Raw genomic sequence first — 8580 nt, 5'->3', positions numbered from 1 at the left:
GGAAGTGGAAGAAGTGGACGAAGTGGGGGAAGTGGAGAGGAAGTGGACGAAGTGGAGAGGAAGTGGACGAAGTGAACGAACTTGAGGTAGTGCACGAAGTGGAGGAAGTGGAGAATGTGGAAGAAATGGAGGAAGTGGAAAAACTGGACGAAGTGGAGGAAGTGGACGAAGTGGACGAAGTGGACAAAGTGGAGGAAGTGGAATAGGTGGAGGAAGTGGACAAAGTGGAGGAAGTGGACAAAGTTGACGAAGTTGACGAAGTGGACAAAGTGGAGGAAGTGGACGAACTGGACGAAGTGGAGGAAGTGGATGAAGTGGACGAAGTGGAGGACGTGGAGGAAGATGACGAAGTTGACGAAGTGGACGAAGTGGACAAAGTGGAGGAAGTGAAGGAAGTTGACGAACTTGGCGAAGTGGACGAAATGGAGGAAGTGGACGAAGTTGACGAAGTGGATGAAGTGGACGAATTGCACGAAGTGGAGGAAGTGGACAAGGTTGACGAAGTGGAAGAAGTGCAGGAAGTGAATGAAGTGGACGAAGTGGAGGAAGTGGACGATATTGAGTAAGAGGTGGAAGTGGACGAGGTGCACGAAGTGGACGAAGTGGACGAAGTAGAAGAAGTTGACGAAGTGGACGAAGGGGACGAACTTGACGAAGTTGACGAACTGGACCAAGGGGACAAACTTGACGAAGTTGACGAATTGGTTGAACTGGACGAAATGGAAGAAGAAGATGAAGAAGTGGACGAAGAGGACGAAGTGGACGAAGTTAACGAAGTTGACGAAGTGGATGAAGTGGACGAAGTGGACAAAGTAGACGAAGTGGACGCAGTTGACGACGTGGAGGAAGTGGAGGAAGGGGATGAAATGGAGGAAGTGGAGGAAATTGAGGAAGTGGACGAAGTGGAGGAAGTAGAGGAAGTAGAGGAAGTGCACGAAGTGGACGAATTTGACGAAGTGGACGAAGTGCACGAAGTTGAAGAAGTGTATGAAGTGGATGAAGTGGAGGATGTGGACGAAGTGGACGAAGTTGACGACGTGGACGAAGTGGACGAAGTGGAAGAAGTTGAGGAAGTGGAAGAAGTGGACGAAGTGCACAAAGTCGAGGAACTGGACGAAGTGGAGGAAGTTGACGAACTTGAGGAAGTGGACGAAATGGACGAAGTGGATGAAGTGGAGGAAGTGTACGAAGTTGAAGTGGACGAAGTTGACGACGTGGAGGAAGTGGAGGAAGTGGAGGAAGTGGAGGAAGTGGACCAAGTGGAGGAGGTGGAGGAAGTGGAGGAAGTGGACGAAGTAGACGAAATGGACGAAGTTGACGAAGTGGACAAGGTGGACGAAGTTGACGAAGTGGACGAAGTGAGACGAGGAGGACGAAGTGGACGAAGTGGACGAAGCTTAGGAAGTGGACGAAGTTAACAAAGTTGACGAAGTGGACGAAGTGGACGCAGTTGACGACGTGGAGGAAGTGGAGGAAGAGGATGAAATGGAGGAAGTGGACGAAGTGGAGGAAATGGAGGAAGTGGAGCAAGTGGAGGACGTAGCGGAAGTGGACGAAGTGGACGAACTTGACGAAGTGGACGAAGGGGATGAAGTGGAGGATGTGGACGAAGAGGACGAAGTGGACAAAGTTGACGATGTGGAGGAAGTGGACGAAGTGGACGAAGTGGACGAAGTGGAGGAAGTCCAGGAAGTGGAAGAAGTGGAGGAACTGGGGGAAGTGGCGGAAGTGGAGGAAGTGGACGAAGTGGAGGAAGTGCAGGAAGTGGCGGAAGTGGAGGAAGTGGACAAAGTGGGGGAAGTGGAGGAAGTGGACGAACTTGACGAGGTTAACGAAATGGACGAAGTGGACGAAGTTGAGGAAGTGGATGAAGTGGCGGAGTGGACGAAGTTGAAGAAGTGGACGAAGTTGAGGACGTGCACGAAGTGGAGGAAGTGGACGAAGTGAAGGAAGTGGAAGAAGTGGACGAAGTGGACAAACTAGAGGAAGTGGAGGAAGTGGACGAACTTGACAAAGTAGACAAAATGGACGAAGTGGACGAAGTTGACGAAGTGAACAAAGTGGACGAAGTTGACAAAGTGGATAAAGTGGAAGAAGTGAATGAAGTGGAGGAATTGGAGGAAATGGACGATGTTGAGGAAGTGGAGGAAGTGGACGAAACGGAGGAATTGGAGGAAATGGGCGAAGTGGAGGAAGTGGAGGAAGTGGAGGAAGTGGACGAAGTGGAAGAAGTGGACGAAGTGGACGAAGTGGAGGAAGTTGGTGAAGTTGACGAAGTGGACGAAGTGGAGGAGGTGGAGGAAGTAGAGGAAGTGGAGGAAGTGGAGGAACTTCACGAAGTGGACGCAATGGACGAAGTTGACGAAGTGGAGGAAGTGGACGAAGTTGACGAAGTTGAAGAAGTGGAGGAAGTGGAGCAAGTAGACGAAGTGGAGGAAGTGGAAGAAGTGGACGAAATGGGGGAAGTGGACGAAATTGACGAAGTGGACGAAGTGGACAAAGTGGAGGAAGTGGACAAAGTGCATGAAGTTGACGAAGTGGACGAAGTGGAGGAAGTGGAAGAAGCGGACGAAGTGGAGGACATGGAGGTAGTTGACAAAGTTGACGAAGTGGACGAAGTGGAAGATGTGGACAAAGTGGAGGAAGTGAAGGAAGCTGACGAAGTGGACGAAGTGGACGAAGAGGACGAAGTGGACGAAGAAGACGAAGAGGACGAAGTGGAAGAAGTTGACGACGTGGACGAAGTGGAGGAAGTGGACGTAGTGGACGAAGTGGAAGAAGTGGAGGAAGTGGAGGAAGTGGACAAAGTGGAGGAAGTGGAGGAAGTGGACGAACTTGACAAAGTGGACGAAAGGGACGAACTTGACGAAGTGGATGAAGTGGAGGAAGTGGACGAAGTTGAAGAAGTGGATGAAGTTGAGGACGTGGACAAAGTGGAGGAGGTGGACGAAGTGGTTGAAGTGGAGGAAGTGGAGGAAGTGGAAGAAGTGGACGAAGTGGAGGAAGTGGAGGAAGTGGAGGAAGTGGAGGAAGTGGACAAAGTGGAGGATGTGGAGGAAGTGGACGAAGTGGAGGAATGAAGGAGTGGAAGAAGTGGACGAAGTAAACGAAGTTGACGAAGTGAACGAAGTGGACGAAGGGGACGAAGTTGACATAGTGGAGGAAGTTGAGCAAGTAGAAGAAGTGGAGGAAGTAAACGAAATGGAGGAAGAGGACGTAGTTGACGATGTGCACGAAGTGGAGGAAGTGGACGAAATGGAGGAAGCGGAGGAAGTGGAAGCAATGGACGAAGTGGACGAAGTGGACGAAGTGGAGGAAGTGGACAACGTTGACGAAGTGGAAGAGGTGGATGAAGTGAATGAAGTGGAGGAAGTGGAGGAAATGGAGGATGTTGAGGAAGTGGAGGAAGTATTCGAAATGGAGGAAGAGGATGAAATGGACGAAATTCAGGAAGTGGAGGTAGTGGACGAACTTGAAGAAGTGGAGGAAGTGGAGAATGTGGACGAAGTGGAGGAAGTGGAAGAACTGGACGAAGTGGAGGAAGTGGAGGAAGTGGAGGAAGTGGACGAAGTGGACGAAGAGGACGAGGTGGACGAAGTTGACGACGTGAACGAAGTGGACGAAGTGGACGAAGTGGACGAAGTGGACAAAGTAGATGAAGTGGACGAAGTGGACGAAGTTGAGAAAGTGAAGGAAGTGGAGTAAGGGGACGAACTTGACGAAGTGGACGAAATGGACGAAGTGGACGAAGTGGACGAAGTTAACGACCTGGACGAAGTGGACGATATGGACGAAGTGGAGGAAGTGGAGGAAGTGGACGAAGTGGACAAAGTGGAGGAATGAGGGAGTGGACGAAGTGGACGAAGTCAAAGAAATGGACAAAGTGTACGACGTGGATGAAGTTGACAAAGTGGAGGAAGTTGAGCGAGTGGAAGAAGTTGACAAAGTGGACGAAGTGGATGAAGTGGAAGAAGTGGACGAAGTGGAGGAGGTGGACGAAGTGGAAGAAGTGGAGGAAGGGGACGAACTTGACGAAGTGGACGAAATGGACAAAGTGCACGAAGTTGGCGAAGTTGATGAAGTGGAGGAAGTGGAGCAAGTGGACAACGTTGACGAAGTGGAGGAAGTGGACGATGTTGAGGAAGTGGACGAAGTGGACGAAGTTGACGAAGTTGACGAAGTGGACGAAGTGGACGAAGTTGACGAAGTGGACGAAGTGGAGAAGTTCACGAAGTGGAGGAAGTGGACGAAGGGGACGAACTTGACGAAGTTGACGAAGTGGACGAAGGGGACGAACTCGACGAAGTTGACGAATCGGACGAAGTGGAAGAAGATGAAGAAAAGGATGAAGAGGATGAAGTGGAGACAGTGGACGAAGCTGAGGAAGTGGAGGAAGTGGACGAAGTAAACGAAGTTGACGAAGTGCAGGAAGTGGAGCTAGTGGACGAATTGCACGAAGTCAAGCAATTTGAGGAAGTGAAGGAGATAGAGGAAATGGAGGAAGTGAAGAAATTGGAGGACGTGGAGGAAGTCGAGGAAGTGGAAGAAGTTGACGAAGTGGACGATGTTGACGAAGTGAACGAAGTGGACGAAGTGGAGGAAGTGGGGGAAGTGGAGGAAGTAGATGAACCTGACGAAGTGGACGAAATGGACGAAGTGGAGCAAGTGTAGGAAGTGGACAAAGTTGACAAAGTGGAAGAAGTGGATGAAGTGAATTAAGTTAAGGAGATGGAGGAAATGGACGATGTTGAGGAAGTTGAGGAAGTAGACGAAATGGAGGAAGTTGACGAAGTGGAGGAAGTGGAGGAACTAGACGAACTTGAGGAAGTGGAGGAAGTGGATGAACTTGACGAAGTGGACAAAATGCACAAAGTGGACGAAGTAGACGCAGTGGACGAAGTTGACGAAGTGGAGGAAGTGGAGAATGTGGACGAAGTGGAGGAAGTGGAAGAACTCGACGAAGTGGAAGAAGTTGACGAAGGGGACGAAGTGGACAAGGTGGAGGAAGTGGAGGAAGTGGAGGAAGTGCAGGAGTGGACGAACTTGACGAAGTGGACGAAATGGACGAAGTGGAGGAATTAGACGAAGTGGACGAAGTGGACGAAGTGGACGAAGTGGACGAAGTGGAAGAAGTGGAAGAAGTGGACGAAGTGGACGAAGTGCCCAAAGTGGACGAAGTGGACGAAGTGGAGGAAGTGGAGGAAGTGGACAAGTGGAGGAAGTGGAGGAAGTGGAGGAAGGGGACGAACTTGACGAAGTGGAAGAAATGGATGAAGTGGACGAAGTTGGCGAAGTTGACGAAGTAGACGAAGTGGACGAAGTGGACGAAGTGGATGAAGTGGACGAAGTGGACGAAGTGGAGCAAGTGGATAAAATTGACAAAGTGGAGGAAGGGGACGACGATGTTGAGGAAGTGGAGGAAGTGGAGAAGTGACGAAGTAGAGGAAGTGGAAGAACTGGACAAAGTGGAGGAAGTCGACGAGGTTGACGAAGAGGACGAAGTTGACGAAGAGGACGAAGTGGAAGAAATGGACAAAGTGGAGGAAGTGGAGGAAGTGGACGAACTTGACGAAGTGGACGAAATGGACGAAGTGGACAAAGTTTACGAAGGTGACGAAGTGGACGAATTAGACGAAGTGGAGGAAGTGAATGAAGTGGAGGAAGTGGAGGAAATGGACGATGTTGATGAAGTGGAGGAAGTGGACGAAATGGAGGAAGTGGAGGAAGTGGATGATGTTGACAAAGTGGACGAAGTGGACGAAGTGGACGAAGTGGAGGAAGTGGGGGAAGTGGAAGAAGTTGACGAAGTGGAGGAAGTGTAGGAAGTGGACAAAGTTGACAAAGTGGAAGAAGTGGATGAAGTGAATTAAGTTCAAGAAATGGCGGAAATGGACGATGTTGAGGAAGTGGAGGAAGTAGACGAAATGGAGGAAGTAGACGAAGTGGACGAACTTGAGGAAGTGGAGGAAGTGGACGAACTTGACGAAGTGGACGAAATGCACGAAGTGGACGAAGTTGACGAAGTGGAAGAAGTGGACGAAGTGGACGAAGGGGACGAACTTCACGAAGTTATCGAAGTGGACGAAGGGGATGAACTCGATGAAGTTGACGAATTGGACGAAGTGGAAGAAGAAGATGAAGAAAAGGACGAAGAGGACGAAGTGGATGAAGTGGAGACAGTGGACGAAGCTGAGGAAGTGGAGGAAGTGGACTAAGTGGAGGAAGTGGACGAAGTTCAGGAAGTGGAGGAAGTGGAGGAAATGTAGGAAGTTGACGAAGTGGAGGAAGTGGAGGAAGTGGAAGAAGTGGAGGAAGTGGACGAAGTTGACGAAGTGAACGAAGTGGAAGAAGTGGAGGAAGTGGAGGAAGTGGAAGAAGTGGAAGAAGTGGAGGAAGTGGAGGAAGTGGAGGAAGTGGAGGAAGTGGACGAACCTGACGAAGTGGACGAAATGGACGAAGTGGACGAAGTGGAGTAAGTGGACAAAGTTGACAAAGTGGAAGAAGTGGTTGAAGTGAATTAAATTGAGGAAGTGGAGAAAATGGACGATGTTGAGGAAGTGGAGGAAGTAGACGAAATGGAGGAAGTGGAGGAAGTGGACGAACTTGAAGAAGTGGAGGAAGTGGACGAAATGCACGAAGTGGACGAAGTGAACGCGGTGGACGAAGTTGACGAAGTGGAGGAAGTGGAGAATGTGGACAAAGTGGAGGAAGTGGAAGAACTGGACGTGGTGGAGGAAGTGGACGAAGTGAAGGAAGTGGATGAAGTGGAGGAAGTGGACGAAGTGGAGGAAGTGGACGAAGTTCACGAAGTGGAACAAGTGGATGAAGTGAAGGAAGTGTAGGAAGTAGACGAAATGGACGATGTTGAGGAAGTGGAGGAAGTGGACAAATGGAGGCAGTGGAGGAAGTGGAGGAAGTGGAAGAAGTGTACGAAGTGGACGAAATGGACGAAGTGGACGAAGTGGACAAAGTTTACGAAGTTGACGAAGTGGACGAATTAGACAAAGTGGAGGAAGTGAATGAAGTGGAGGAAGTGGAGGAAATGGACGATGTTGAGGAAGTGGAGGAAGTGGACGAAATGGAGGAAGTGGAGGAAGTGGATGAAGTTGACAAAGTGGACGAAGTGGACGAAGTGAACGAAGTGGAGGAAGTGGGGGAAGTGGAAGAAGTGGACGAAGTGGAGGAAGTGTAGGAAGTGGACAAAGTTGACAAAGTGGAAGAAGTGGATGAAGTGAATTAAGTTCAGGAAATGGCGGAAATGGACGATGTTGAGGAAGTGGAGGAAGTAGACGAAATGGAAGAAGTGGACGAAGTGGACGAACTTGAGGAAGTGGAGGAAGTGAACGAACTTGACGAAGTGGACGAAATGCACGAAGTGGACGAAGTTGACGAAGTGGAGGAAGTGGACGAAGTGGACGAAGGGGACGAACTTCACGAAGTTATCGAAGCGGACGAAGGGGATGAACTCGATGAAGTTGACGAATTGGACGTAGTGGAAGAAGAAGATGAAGAAAAGGACGAAGAGGACGAAGTGGATGAAGTGGAGACAGTGGACGAAGCTGAGGAAGTGGAGGAAGTGGACTAAGTGGAGGAAGTGGACGAAGATCAGGAAGTGGAGGAAGTGGAGGAAATGGAGGAAGTTGATGAAGTGGAGGAAGTGGAGGAAGTGGAAGAAGTGGACGAAGTTGACGAAGTGAACGAAGTGGAAGAAGTGGAGGAAGTGGAGGAAGTGGAAGAAGTGGAAGAAGTGGAGGAAGTGGAGGAAGTGGAGGAAGTGGAGGAAGTGGACGAACCTGACGAAGTGGACGAAATGGACGAAGTGGACGAAGTGGACGAAGTGGAGTAAGTGGACAAAGTTGATAAAGTGGAAGAAGTGGTTGAAGTGAATTAAATTGAGGAAGTGGAGGAAATGGACGATGTTGAGGAAGTGGAGGAAGTAGACGAAATGGAGGAAGTGGAGGAAGTGGAGGAAGTGGACGAAGTGGACAAAGTGGAGGAATGAGGGAGTGGACGAAGTGGACGAAGTCAAAGAAATGGACAAAGTGTACGACGTGGATGAAGTTGACAAAGTGGAGGAAGTTGAGCGAGTGGAAGAAGTTGACAAAGTGGACGAAGTGGATGAAGTGGAAGAAGTGGACGAAGTGGAGGAGGTGGACGAAGTGGAAGAAGTGGAGGAAGGGGACGAACTTGACGAAGTGGACGAAATGGACAAAGTGCACGAAGTTGGCGAAGTTGATGAAGTGGAGGAAGTGGAGCAAGTGGACAACGTTGACGAAGTGGAGGAAGTGGACGATGTTGAGGAAGTGGACGAAGTGGACGAAGTTGACGAAGTTGACGAAGTGGACGAAGTGGACGAAGTTGACGAAGTGGATGAAGTGGAGAAGTTCACGAAGTGGAGGAAGTGGACGAAGGGGACGAACTTGACGAAGTTGACGAAGTGGACGAAGGGGACGAACTCGACGAAGTTGACGAATCGGACGAAGTGGAAGAAGATGAAGAAAAGGATGAAGAGGATGAAGTGGAGACAGTGGACGAATGAAGGAGAAGTGAAGAAGAAGGATGAGGAGACAGTGGACGAAG

Source organism: Vigna umbellata, chromosome 10 (genome assembly GCF_029865625.1).
Source record: "Vigna umbellata cultivar VRB3 chromosome 10, Vumbellata_1.0, whole genome shotgun sequence".
Classification (NCBI taxonomy): Eukaryota; Viridiplantae; Streptophyta; class Magnoliopsida; order Fabales; family Fabaceae; genus Vigna; species Vigna umbellata.
This window is presented reverse-complemented; position numbering follows the sequence as displayed.